We start from the raw sequence: 14,147 nt of genomic DNA, 5'->3' as shown, positions 1-14,147 counted from the left end.
CAGACTGATCGAAATTTTGTTATCATTTAGTATTAGTAACTAGTGCTTTAACTCTGTTATTAGTTGAATCAAAACAACAAACTATTAGGCAGAGCTGTAGAAAAATATTCGCACTAGAACTCCGCTGTAACACGTTTTGACATTTAACCTCTGGAATGAGTCATTGTAGTTTGTCAATGATCGAACTAAGACTATTAAATGATTTAATACATACTTGGATTATAGAAAAGTTTGGATACTTTTTCTACTGACTTCCTAAAATAGAAAATTTTCTCCGAATCCTTCCAAAACTCAGTTTCTCCTACATAATCCGAGTGCTTTACAAACGAAATTAATATCCTATGGAAAGAACCACGCGTATAAGGTTGATATAGCCATTTAAATGCTAGTGTTCGGAATATGAGTCATTTTCGGGACTTGAGTCAAAACGGTTTATATTTTTCAACGTCCGATTAAATGCCACCGAACCAAAGCACAGCACCCGGTGCGTTACCGCACGTATGCACAAGCAGCCGATGTCTTGATGCAGTGAAATAGTTATTTATTGCAAATCGCGTAGCCTCTTGTTCTTCGAACACTGCGCTCTCAAGAAACAAAGATGGTTCAGGGGTAACGTGATAGGCTCTCAATGAGAGGATTTATGTTCGGTCCTCTTGTTAGCCATCTTATTTTTTTCAAAACTCATATTTTCTAGGAGTGTGGTATTATATTACGCATTGCAAGAAAAGTTTTGAATACTAGAAAATTCAAACAAAATTTTTGTATTTAACATTTTCCATGCTAATAATCAATGGAACCTAATGCTGTGTATTGTTTATATTTATATTCATGACATTTCTATAATTGAATCCATCTGATTATTTGGGATATTTGAAAGAATTCAGGTCTGAACTTCAGATGATGGAGGAGGTAGGAAATGAAACATAAATGCATAAATTGAGAATCGATATGTACTCAACAGTTTTCTTTAATGATTGTTAGCAGAAACAAAATAGCTTTTGATTTACCTTGGTAGTAATCAAACTTGCCCACCGAGTTTCAATAGAGAGTAAACATAAGTGGAAAATTATATTCGATTGCTACAATGCACAAAGAAAAGATGCCTTACTGAATAGAAAAGACATAATTTTCAATAAAATTAGAAGCTTGAGAGTTTATGGGGCAGCAGACGCTATATCCAAGGAATTAAGACCGGGGATTTCCCTCTGCGCGTTATTTCCGCGCAGACATCTAAATTATTCTTTTTTTTCCGTGATACTCATGAACCAGTTTCCCCCAATCTCATTTGCTCGGATCAACATTCAACCCAGCTGAGCTAAAAATAGAACATTGCCGCACGCAATGCGATGTGTGTTGGTGATGCTTCATACGGCAATATTCATCCGACGGCAAGAGACTGAAGCGAATGCGCATGCGTCCCGCGTCTTCCCTAGAGATGTCGTAAAATCCCGATTAATCGATTAGTTACTAATCGATTACTCTTGATTCTTGTCGATTATGGAATCGATTAATCATTGTATAGTAATCGATTCAAAATTAATCGATTATCACAACGATGAGTCGATTAATCGAAATAATCAATTAATTTTCGACATCCTTATGATGTCGTAAAATTCTGATTAATCGATTAGTAACTAATCGATTACTCACGATTCCTCTCGATTATTGAATCGATTAATCGTTGGGTAATAATCGATTCAAAATTAATCGATTATCACAACGATGAATCGATTAATCGAAGTAATCGATTAATTTGCGACATCTCTAGTCTTCCCGCACACCAGCTGCGCTACCATATGCTGATTGAACGCCACAAAGAATGATGCATATGCGTAAAAATAGACCTGTGCAGGAGTTCATCAAATTCACTCACCTGATGGATTTTGACATTTGAGCGGGTCGTCTTCTCGAACAAAAGTTCATTTTGCGTTCATTATGCGACCCGCTCAAACGTCATAATTTCTTGGGGGAGTTCATTTTGCGTTAGTCTATAGAACAGAAGCACGGCTTGCCGCTGATGCTACGATGGTTAAGCCGATCGATCCACAGTGGCGGAAATCCAGACAAAACCTAAAACAAAAATCGTTCTTTCGTGAAGCTGATATTATTTTAATTTTGCACATTTAGTCAAGGATAATTCCTCAATTTGTTAATTGTAGTTGGTAAATTTAATTTTTGGTGACTTGGCTCAAGTTGATGCTGTAAAGTATCTCCTAAACATATATGTATGGGAAAATTAAATTTGACTAAATTTTTCTCAGGAAAGATTTGGATATATCTGATATCATGCATTGAAATATATATTTTGTCTACTTAACAGTGGTTAGTTTACGAATTGCGCTTTGCTGCACCAAAGCGGAAAATTTACTGTTTCAAGGTTAGAATTAAGACGCTACTGTGGCTGCAGATCCTAAGTCATGGGCTTCCGTAAGTCTTTGGATAGCATAGCATATGTAGGAACTATTTAAATTTCAAAATGAATTCAGCGTTACAAGATTACTGTTGCTAAATTTTAAGCGCAATCGTAGGTTTAGTCGAGCATTTGTATGGGGGACCACCACTACTGCGCAACGGCACATTGCCATTCCTTCTTTTAGGCGCATTCGTACGGGAGAGCGTTGAACGTGTTGAACAAAGCACGATGCTTTTTGAAATTGCTACATTGCTACATTGCTACATTATTTACAGGCTGTTATATAGGGTATTTGTGCTTTTCTTAGCGCTTGATAGCAAAAAGGCATGACAAAAGTTATGTCTAACGTTTAGCAGAGAAGATGATTTTTAATTAATGAACGGATATCCTATCCTAAAAAGTTTTGCATTGATTTCCTCGCATCATAGTGAATCTACTTTTATCTCCAATAAATGAACAGCGTATCCAAGCGGTTTTAATAGTTTATATATTAGAGCATCATTACTAGGTGCGAGTGTTTTGATCACCCTCGCTGCTCTGTCATTTTAGTTTAGTCACTCTTTTTCGCACCGGTCGCTATTTTCGGTTATCATTTTGGTGGCTGCATTCCGTACCGGTGACGTTTAATAGTTCATCAAATAGCAGAGCTGTTTATCGCGCTACCAAATTTGATCACCTGTCAGCTACGCTACTGTTTTAGCAACGCGTTTAGTAGCGACCGGTAAAGTGTCAAGTAATGATACTGCGCTGCCAAACGGCTTATACTCACCACGGCATCTTGTTCTAAGTTAATGTATTGAAACTGTATATTTTAATAACCAACGAGAAAAATTAATATTTTCTTTTCTCAATCCATTAATACTTCCAGTATAGGAAACGATACCCTAGCAGGATGAATTCTGTTGCTTATAGAGGCAATGAATATATGCCCAATTCGATGATTTATATTTGTACGTATCTTCTCACATGTTATGTGTATCGATGGTACAGTGGTATAGTAACCGCTTCCCGTTTCAGAGGTCACGAGTTCGAATCCAGTGTAGAGCGTTTGGCTTTTTTTTTGCACGTTAAAACAGTTTTTTGGCCATAACTCCGAAACGCAAAGTTCGATCGATCTAATTTTAAATAGGAACCAATGGGACTGTATTCCGCGTCGAGTGCAACTTGTTGCGAGCAAATCGGATGCTAAATGCCCAAAAACGTGTCTCACATTTTTGTACACATACACACACACACACACACATACATACACACATACAGACATCACCTCAATTCGTCGAGCTGAGTCGATTGGTATATAACACTATGGGTCTCCGAGCCTTCTATAAAAAGTTCGGTTTTGGAGCAGTTCTATAGCCTTTCCGTATACTTAGTATACGAGAAAGGCAAAAAGGTAGTTTGGCCATAACTTCCGATCCCATAGTCCGATCTGGTTAATTTTCAATAGGAAACAATGGGAAAGGATTCTGCGTCGAATGCAACTTGTTGCAAGCAAATCGGTTGAGGATAAGTGCCCGAAAAATGAGTGACATTTTTTACGCGATTTTTACGTATAAATTTGTATTTTGGCCATAGCTTCCGATCCCATAGTCCGACCTGACCAATTTTCAATAGGAAACAATGGGAAAGGATTCTGCGTTGAATGCAATTTGTTGCGAGCAAATCGGTTGAAGATAAGTGCCCGAAAAATGAGTGACATTTTTTACGCGATTTTTGCGTATAAATTTGTATTTTGGCCATAACTTCCGATCCCATAGTCCGACCTGGCCAATTTTCAATAGGAAACAATGGGAAAGGATTCTGTGTCGAATGCAATTTGTTGCGAGCAAATCGGTTGAGGATAAGTGCCCGAAAAATGAGTGACATTTTTTACGCGATTTTTGCGTATAAATTTGTATTTTGGCCATAACTTCCGATCCCATAGTCCGACCTGGCCAATTTTCAATAGGAAACAATGGGAAAGGATTCTGCGTCGAATGCAATTTGTTGCGAGCAAATCGGTTGAGGATAAGTGCCCGAAAAATGAGTGACAATTTTACGCTATTTTTACGTATAAATTTGTGTTTTGGCCATAACTTCCGATCCCATAGTCCGACCTGGCCAATTTTCAATAAGAAACAATGGGACAGGATTCTGCGTTGAATGCAATTTGTTGCGAGCAAATCGGTTAAGGATAAGTGCCCGAAAAATGAGTGACATTTTTTACGCGATTTTTACGTATAAATTTGTGTTTTGGCCATAACTTCCGATCCCATGATCCGACCTGGCCAATTTTCAATAGGAAACAATGGGAAAGGATTCTGCGTCGAATGCAATTTGTTGCGAGCAAATCGGTTGAGGATAAGTGCCCGAAAAATGAGTGACATTTTTTACGCGATTTTTACGTATAAATTTGTGTTTTGGCCATAACTTCCGATCCCATAGTCCGACCTGGCCAATTTTCAATAGGAAACAATGGGACAGGATTCTGCGTCGAATGCAATTTAATGCGAGCAAATCGGTTGAGGATAAGTGCCCGAAAAATTAGTGACATTTTTTACGCGATTTTTGAGTATAAATTTGTATTTTGGCCATAACTTTCGATCCCATAGTCCGACCTGGCCAATTTTCAATAGGAAACAATGGGAAAGGATTCTGCGTCGAATGCAATTTGTTGCGAGCAAATCGGTTGAGGATAAGTGCCCGAAAAATGAGTGACATTTTTTGCGTCGTTTTGTGCGCACACACACACACACACATACACACACACACACACACACACACACACACACAGACATCACCTCAATTCGTCGAACTGAGTCGATTGGTATATAACACTATGGGTCTCCGGGCCTTCTATAAAAAGTTTGTTTTTGGAGCGATCATATAGCCTTTACCGTATACTTAGTATACGAGAAAGGCAAAAAGCAATCAAACTGTGCTTTTTTTTCCATAGATGACCCCTTCTTTAAAAGCGTTTAAAGTTCATGTAAAATTTCATCAGCTTTATTGCTTTCTTGTATTTTTTAATGGAAATTTTCTTATTTTTTTATTGCTCTTTATTGATTATTTTGTGGAAATTTTTTATTTTTTTATGGAAAAAAAATATTTATTTTGTGGAAAATTTTGTAATTGTTTATTGCTAATATTGTTTTATTTATGGAAATTTTGTTTTTTTTTTCGTGGAACATTTTTATTTCTTTATGGAAAATTCTTCTTTTATAATTGCTATCTTTGCTTTAAAAAGTGCTTATTTATTTTTGTTTTGTGGAAAGTTCTTAATAGTTTATGGAAATTTTGTTTTATTTGTGGAAATTTTATAATTATTTATTGCTCATACCCTGATTTTTTTATTGGCAATTTCCTAATTGTTTATGGAAAATTTCTAATTTTAAATGGAAATTTTATTTAGCTGCCATAAAACTTTGAGCAAATAAACAGCACCTACCTCTAACTGTCGTTTATATCTCATAGATCTGCGCTCCAAGTGATGACACAAAATGTTGGTAATTTTCCGACAAACCGATGAATTTAGCTCGTCCCAACTTCAGCCGCTTTGTTTCTTCACCAAACTTTGTTTCTTTTCACTGCCTTACTTAATCTCCTCCTTCAGCTTTCACTGGAAAACCGTCGTCGGCTTTTCGATTAACTGGAAATGACACCGTCTTTATTTGCGGACTTTTGGGCTTCTCGGACTTCTCACAAAACACATAAGCCTCGACGGCTGGGATGAAAATGGCAGCTGGGAATATTTATCTCTTTTGCTTTTTTGCTTACTTGCTTGCTTACCGGTTTGATGATGACTAACACAATTATTGCACTTGATTATCTTCACACTGTCGACAAATACTTTTACGACGACAATTGGATCAGCTTCTTAGAAATAAACACTAAATGGCGAGAGCTTATTCGATATTCATAGGCGAGATTCTTTGATTACATACAACTGTGGTTGGTGACACTGGTTTTGGGTGACAACACTGATTCTGGTACGAAAATTTGCACTGGTGCGCTTCTGAGTGGTTGATTGATTTGTTGATTTATGGTTGCTGGTTGTTGTTGTTGAGATTGCTTTCTTTGGTGCACACTAAGGCTTCTGGTGCACTCGGCTATCTTACAGCCGTAGAAGGAAAACTGGCGTGCACTTGTTCACTGTAAGTGGTGAGATTTTTCATAGACTTATGCACAATACACTGGAACCGAACTGGTTGTGTTGTTTAGATTAAGAGATTACTATTTTCACTGGTTTATTACTTCACTGTTGGCAGTACTGGAAGTGATTTTCCGAAAAATCTGAAATGAATGAAAGAAAAGTAGATTGATTATAAGCATAATATTCATATATCAACAATGCGGTTTTCATAAAAATCGCATTGTTGATCATATAATAACCTGAATGCTTTTGATGTTGATTATTTAAACTATGAGTTTTAGCATTTTTAATCGATAAAATTTATATTTAAGTCAATAATAAAAATGTCAAATTATTGGTTAAAATCAAGTATAGAAGCCACAACAAATGGTCCACCCGTGAAAACTATAAACCTACATTTTACCTAAATAGCCACAAGCCATGCTCGCTGGTTTCAAGTACGAAAGTTGCTAATTTTCCTGCCTTTATTTCCTCATGGCTCTTTTTTAGCGTTCACTCATCCAACTTCTGCTTTTCCTTCGTTCATTGATGATTGTTTCGAATAGACACACGCACAGCGCATCGTTGGCGTATTATGCACTTCAGAATTATAGATGGTTGAAACTGACAAATAAATGTTTTAGAATAAATTTTAACATTTTAGTGTTAATATCGATATCCAGTGATAAATGCTGTATGTAGTAAGCAACTTGGAACGTACGCTCAGACAGATAATTATCTTTCTACCAAGCCAGCAAAAACGATATTCAAAACGCAATACTTGTAGTCAACACAAACCTTCTAGATCAGTTTGCTTAGGTTGCATTTCTTCTAAGCTCCATGTGGTACTTATTCCGTTGTGAATAATCATCGACCATTTAGACAGAGCTTCTACAACTAAAACCACTAGAGTAAAAGAAAAAAATACTCCCCATTCATACGCGGAAATTTTCCACGGTGCGGCGTCCACGCGACTATGGTAGTGCACACGCTAGTTTTCCATCTCTCACAACCCAAACGTAGGTACCACGCCGCCAACGATAGTGGAAGTTGCAGTTGTTCAACTGTAAACGGTATTACACCATCAAGCTAGTGGTATCCGACATTCTCCCACCGCACGAGTCAGTCACTCAGTCAGTCAGTCGGCCAGCTAGTTGTCGAAACACGCTTCCGAAGGAAAACCCGATGCGCTCTGGTTGTTACACTATCCTCCTAGAGATCCGAATGTGTGTGATTTCAAGAGAAGGGTATTTAATTTTTGTTTTCGACCAATACCTTACCAAGTGTTTAGCTATTTTTTTTGTTTTAATAACATAAATAAGTGAACCAGTGAATTGAAGATAGCCACACTATAAGAATTTATGTGATACTGGATATCATGTCTGTTCTGATACTTTATCATTAACAGAAACATGATAATTTATTAAGAAAATTATTTTGAGCTTTTTAGTGGAATGTCTTCACTTGCCATAAGACGAGTTTGTACAATCCCATTGAAATTCCACCACTTAATTGTATCTTGACAGATACGTATTTCGACCTCAACAGTAAGGCCGTCTTCAGTGTCTCGTACTAGTCGAGTCAACTGTTGAGGTCGAAATACGTATCTGTCAAGATACAATTAAGTGGTGGAATTTCAATGGGATTGTACAAACTCGTCTAATGACAAATGATAATTTAGTCATATCCATTGATACAAGTATTTAAAAAAAAAGATTACCTGGAGCCACAACATGGCAACTAAATGCTTAATTTTGGGTGATGGATGCATGTTTCCACAAATCCAAGGTTTGATATCCACCTCAAACATAGTTACATACTTAGTTTATCGAAATTCGATGTTAACCATTTGTGTCATGCTAATTTATCAACTCAAGTAATGAATGGGAACGCTTGGTAGCCTATCAAAGATTGCACTCTAAGAAATAACCAAGAAGATTTATTCTTCCATCTGGTTTGTCTTCAATATGGACGGGGCTTTACCAAAACACTGCAACTGACCACTTTTAATTAATTCAATCTGCTAAGTAAAAGCTTTGGCAGAAACAAGTATTTTTTTTGTTGGCGCTTGGTGCGGCTTGGCAGCACCCCGGCCATATATTTTCATTTATTTAGTATACATCTAAACAGATAACACTGAATCAACAATTTGACGCCACAATGCGCGGTTCGAGGCCGCATCTCTCCATCCTCGGATACGCCCCACGCTCGCCAAGTCGTTTTGCACCTGATCTGCCCATCTCGCTCGCTGCGCTCCACGCCGTCTCGTACCTGCCGGATCGGAAGCGAACACCATCTTTGCAGGGTTGCTGTCCGGCATTCTTGCAACATGTCCTGCCCATCGTACCCTTCCGGCTTTAGCTACCTTCTGGATACTGGGTTCGCCGTAGAGTTGGGCGAGCTCATGGTTCATTCTTCGCCGCCACACACCGTCTTCTTGCATACCGCCAAAGATGGTCCTAAGCACCCGTCTCTCGAATACTCCGAGTGCTTGCAAGTCCTCCTCGAGCATTGTCCATGTTTCATGTCCGTAGAGGACAACCGGTCTTATGAGCGTCTTGTACATGACACATTTGGTGCGGTGGCGAATCTTTTTCGACCTCAGTTTCTTCTGGAGCCCGTAGTAGGCCCGACTTCCACTGATGATGCGCCTTCGTATTTCACGACTAACGTTGTTGTCAGCCGTTAGCAAGGATCCGAGGTAGACGAATTCCTCGACCACCTCGAAGGTATCCCCGTCTATCGTAACACTGCTTCCCAGGCGGGCCCTGTCGCACTCTGTTCCGCCCACAAGCATGTACTTTGTCTTTGAGGCATTCATCACCAGTTTAGCAACTTTTGTTGCTTCACGTTTCAGGCGGGTGTACAGTTCTGCCACCTTTGCAAATGTTCGGCCGACAATGTCCATGTCATCCGCGAAACAAACAATTTGACTGGATCTGTTGAAAATCGTACCCCGGCTGTTACACCCGGCTCTCCGAATGCCACCTTCTAGCACAATGTTGAACAACAGGCACGAAAGTCCATCACCTTGTCTTAGTCCCCGGCGCGATTCGAACGAACTGGAGTGTTCGCCCGAAATCTTCACACAGTTTTGCACACCATCCACCGTTGCTTTGATCAGTCTGGTAAGCTGCCCAGGGAAGCTGTTCTCGTCCATAATTTTCCATAGCTCTACGCGGTCTATACTGTCGTATGCCGCCTTGAAATCAACGAATAGATGGTGCGTTGAGACCTGGTACTCACTGCCTTTCTGAAGGATTTGCCGTACAGTAAGGATCTGGTCCGTTGTCGAGCGTCCGTCAACGAAGCCGGCTTGATAACTTCCCACGAACTCGTTCACTAATGGTGACAGACGACGGAATATGATCTGGGATATCACTTTGTAGGCGGCATTAAGGATGGTGATCGCTCGAAAGTTCTCACACTCCAGTTTGTCGCCTTTCTTGTAGATGGGGCATATAACCCCTTCCTTCCACTCCTCCGGCAGCTGTTCGGTTTCCCAGATTCTGACTATCAGTTTGTGCAGGCAAGTGGCCAGCTTTTCCGGGCCCATCTTGATGAGCTCAGCTCCGATACCATCCTTACCAGCTGCTTTATTGGTCTTTAGCTGTTGAATGGCATCCTTAACTTCCCTCAAGGTCGGAGGTGAACAAGCCTTGGGCTAAAAACCTCTTTAATAAAGATTATAATAATAATAATAATTCCCTCAAGGTGGGGGCTGGTTGGCTTCCATCGTGCGCTAAACTGACGTAGTCATCTCCTCCGCTGCCTTGACTTTCACTGCCTGTACTCTATGCGCCATTCAGATGTTCCTCGTAGTGCTGCTTCCACCTTTCGATCACCACACGTTCGTCCGTCAAGATGCTCCCATCCTTATCCCAGCACATTTCGGCTCGCGGCACGAATCCTTTGCGGGATGCGGCCATATATACATATTAGAAAAGCGGATGACTGAACCGATTGCGGGCAGCAGGAACTATGACCAAGGGCTTGACGATCCCTCCCCAGGCCATCTACGAGTTGTGGGGCTTGCCTAGGATGTGGTGGGGTTTGACAGTGGGCCCTGTTAAATTCCTATAAAAAGCTGCATGTATCCGCAAGTAGACCCGATCAAAGCGACCGTGTGCCGCTCAAAGCGCACAAGCCCAAATCCTGGTGTCAGGTGGGACACAAAATAGACCTGACACGACGGCCCTTCGACGAGACAGGAGGTTTGCGCAGGCCCAATATACCGCCTGGAAAACCAATAATTACGAACAATATAAGAGGTAATGCGACTCGATATAATAGGCAAAGACCTAGGCGACGAATAAAGAATCACGATTGGAAACTTGGAACATGGAACTGCAAGTCGCTAGGTTTCGCAGGTTGCGACAGGATGAACTACGATGAATTACATCCACGCAACTTCGACGTCGTGGCGCTGCAGGAGATTTGTTGGGCAGGACAGAAAGTGTGGAAAAGCGGACACCACCAACGAACTGAGAACCGGCTTCATAGTACTGGGGAAGCTGCGCCAACGTGTAATTGGGTGGCAGCCAATCAACGAAAGGATGTACAAGCTGAGGCTTAAAGGCCGTTTCTTCAACTATAGCATCATCAACGTGCACTGCCCACACGAAGGGAGACCCGACGACGTTCTACGCACAGCTGGAGCAGACATACGATGGATGCCCACTGCGGGACGTCAAAATCGTCATCGGCGACATGAACGCACAGGTTGGAAGGGAGGAAATGTATGGACCGGTTATCGAACCGGATAGTCTGCACACCGTATCGAATGACAACGGCCAACGATGCATAAACTTCGCAGCCTCCCGCGGAATGGTAGTCCGAAGCACCATCTTTCCCCGCAAAAATATCCACAAGGCCACATGGAAATCACCTAACTATGAAACGGAAAACCAAATCGACCACGTTCTAATCGACGATAAATTCTGCTCCGACATCACGAACGTCCGCACTTACCGCAGTGCGAGTATTAAATCCGACCACTACCTCGTTGCAGTATGACTGCGGTCAAAACTCTCGACGGTGTACAACACGCGTCGAAGTCGGACACCGCGGCTTAACATTGGGCGGCTACAAGACGGTAGACTAGCCCAAGACTACGCGCAGCAGCTGTAAGTGGCACTCCCAACGGAAGAGCAGCTAGGCGCAGCGTCTCTTGAAGATGGCTGGGGAGATATTCCATCCGCCATTGGTAGCACCGCAACCGCTGCACTTGGCACGGTGCACCCGGATCAGAAAAAACGACTGGTATGACGGCGAATGTGAGCAGTTAGTAGAAGAGAAGAATGCAGCATGGGCGAGATTGCTGCAACACCGCACGAGGGCGAACGAGGCACGATATAAACAGGCACGAAACAGAAAAAAATCGATTTTCCGGAGGAAAAAGCGCCAGCAGGAAGATCGAGACCGTAAAGAGACGGATCAATCGTCGGCGGCGGCGTAAATTGGCGTGGCAATTTTTTTATATCATTGGTTAAAAAAAAAGTTCTGCATTTTTTTGGAATATTTTCAAGACATTAAAGCCTCGAACGCAATGGAAAGGAACGGTGACGGTGACTGCAAGATTTGACAGAAGCTTTATATCAAATCCTGCCGTTATCACATGCACATGTTTCGAAATGGACAAATTGATATGAAATTTACGAAGAAGAATCCACGTGTCTTAGAGGGACTCGAAACCTCAACCTCCAACTTCTTTCTATTATTCTGTTTTTTTATTTAATAAAAAATTCTCTAGAATTTCTATAAAAATTCTTTATAATTTCTACGTAAATTTTTTTGAATTTCACTGAAAACTGTTCGGCATATTTACAGAAATTTGTGTACGGGAAATTATTTCTAATATCCATAGAAAAAACTTAACTATGGGAAATTATTTAAAAAGAGAAAGCTCGTTTGGTCGAAAATCATTCGGCAGAAAACTATTTGGCCGTTAAGCTGAAAGTCATCTAGCCGTATTGCATTTGGCTGAAATTAACGTTTGGGCGAAAAACGGTCTCGCCAAAAATTGCATTTGGCCAAAGTAACATACGGCCGAACTGATAATTTGGCCGAAAAGCCGTTTACTCTAACATAACGTTTGGCCGAATCATCAGGACGAATATGCCGTTTGGCCGAGATGGTCGTTTGAAAGAATGGACCATTGGCAGAAAATGTCAAGGCTTCTGCTAAACGACCTTTGCGGCCAAATGACCTTTTCGGCCAAAGCACCATTTCGGCAAATGGTATTTTCGGTCAAATGTCTATTTGGCCTATTTGGTCAAATGACTTTTTCGGCCAGTTCGACCGTATATAAATTTCGGCTAAATGATATTTTCGGCCATATCCCAGTCAACATTTTGGTACCTATAACTCTTGATATACCACCAAGTAAGAACCAACTTAATGGTATATAATGCACAGATTGGCCATATACGTACTAAAGTGGAGGCGATTTAGGTACGTACGATTTTTATTTTACGATTTAACTCGACATCATGAGAACAGTATTACGATTAAACATTAAAATATAATAAAATAAAAAATCCTACCAGCACAAGTCTCGAACATGAGATCTTTGGATTTGCAGGCGTATGCTCTACCACCGCACCATACTGCACATCCCGAAGTAAACCGGATTTTTGTCCAACATAAACTACACAATTTATATCTTTACAACTGCTTGAAACTTCTACAAGACTTTTGGACTGAAGTGGTTTCGATTACGATTCACATAGACATTCTCTCGCACTGATATAGGATATTGCAAGGAATATAAATCATTACGAGTTTTTATTCACACAATTACGATTGATTTTCACTACGGTAAAAAATATCGCATACGATGCATTCAATACAACATTTTTCGAAAATATGACAAAGTTTGATATGCAATGCGATTTAGATTTTTGGTGGACGCAAATGCGACTTTATTCGCTGTTTGTTATACGACATGTGGTTTACTGGGATGGGTATTGGTCCAATAATTGCTTCGGTCAAACACTTTTCGGTTTTTGGCCTTCGGCCTTCTCGTCGTTTGGCCGTCACACGGCGTCACCATTTAGCCGAATTTTACTTAGCCGAATAACGCATAAAGCTGATAGTCATCTGGCCTACATCCATCTGGCTGACTTGAATATTTGTCCGAAACGGTTGTCAGGCCGAAAATGGTTTTACCGAAGATGTCATGTGACCGAAAGCGACAAGCAGCCAAAGGGATATTATGTTTGTCTGACTGAACAGCTAGGATGTTGCCAGCTAGTAGCGTCTGATGATGGCTGAAGTGTAGTAAGCCGAAACGCGTAACGCTAAATTGCTGTTTTGATTTAATTGTCACCGAAAAAAGCCAATTAAACCAACAAAAAAGTAATATTCGGCCGCACTGGTAATTTTACCGAAAACGTGTTTTGCCCTATCAGGTCATTTGGACGAATAGATCATTTGACCGAAAATGCCATTTGATAAGAATGGTCTTACAGCAGAAAGAGCAATTTGGCCTGAAAATATCTTTTTTTAGAAACAACCATTTCCGCCAAACGACATTTTGTGCCAAATGACTTATTCGGCTAAACGATTTTTTTAATGCAGAAACATATTCAGCCAAACGAAACTTTCGGCCAAAAGGCCCTT

The 14,147-nt window shown here is 40.6% G+C and overlaps 1 protein-coding gene across 2 annotated transcripts in view; it reads right to left on the bottom strand.

Moving 5' to 3' along the window:
- Nucleotides 1-14,147, bottom strand: part of LOC134225898 (ecdysone receptor) — a 917,337-nt gene that overhangs the window by 719,168 nt on the left and 184,022 nt on the right. For both annotated transcript variants that reach the window (XM_062706325.1, XM_062706326.1), the window contains exon 2: nucleotides 5,841-6,685. The gene's annotated coding sequence lies outside the window, so the exon portion shown is untranslated. The remainder of the gene's footprint in view (nucleotides 1-5,840; nucleotides 6,686-14,147) is intronic.

Source organism: Armigeres subalbatus, chromosome 3, assembly GCF_024139115.2.
Source record: "Armigeres subalbatus isolate Guangzhou_Male chromosome 3, GZ_Asu_2, whole genome shotgun sequence".
NCBI classification, from domain to species: domain Eukaryota; kingdom Metazoa; phylum Arthropoda; class Insecta; order Diptera; family Culicidae; genus Armigeres; species Armigeres subalbatus.
The sequence above is the reverse complement of the archived record's forward strand: the minus strand, read 5'-3'. Positions and strand labels throughout refer to the sequence as shown.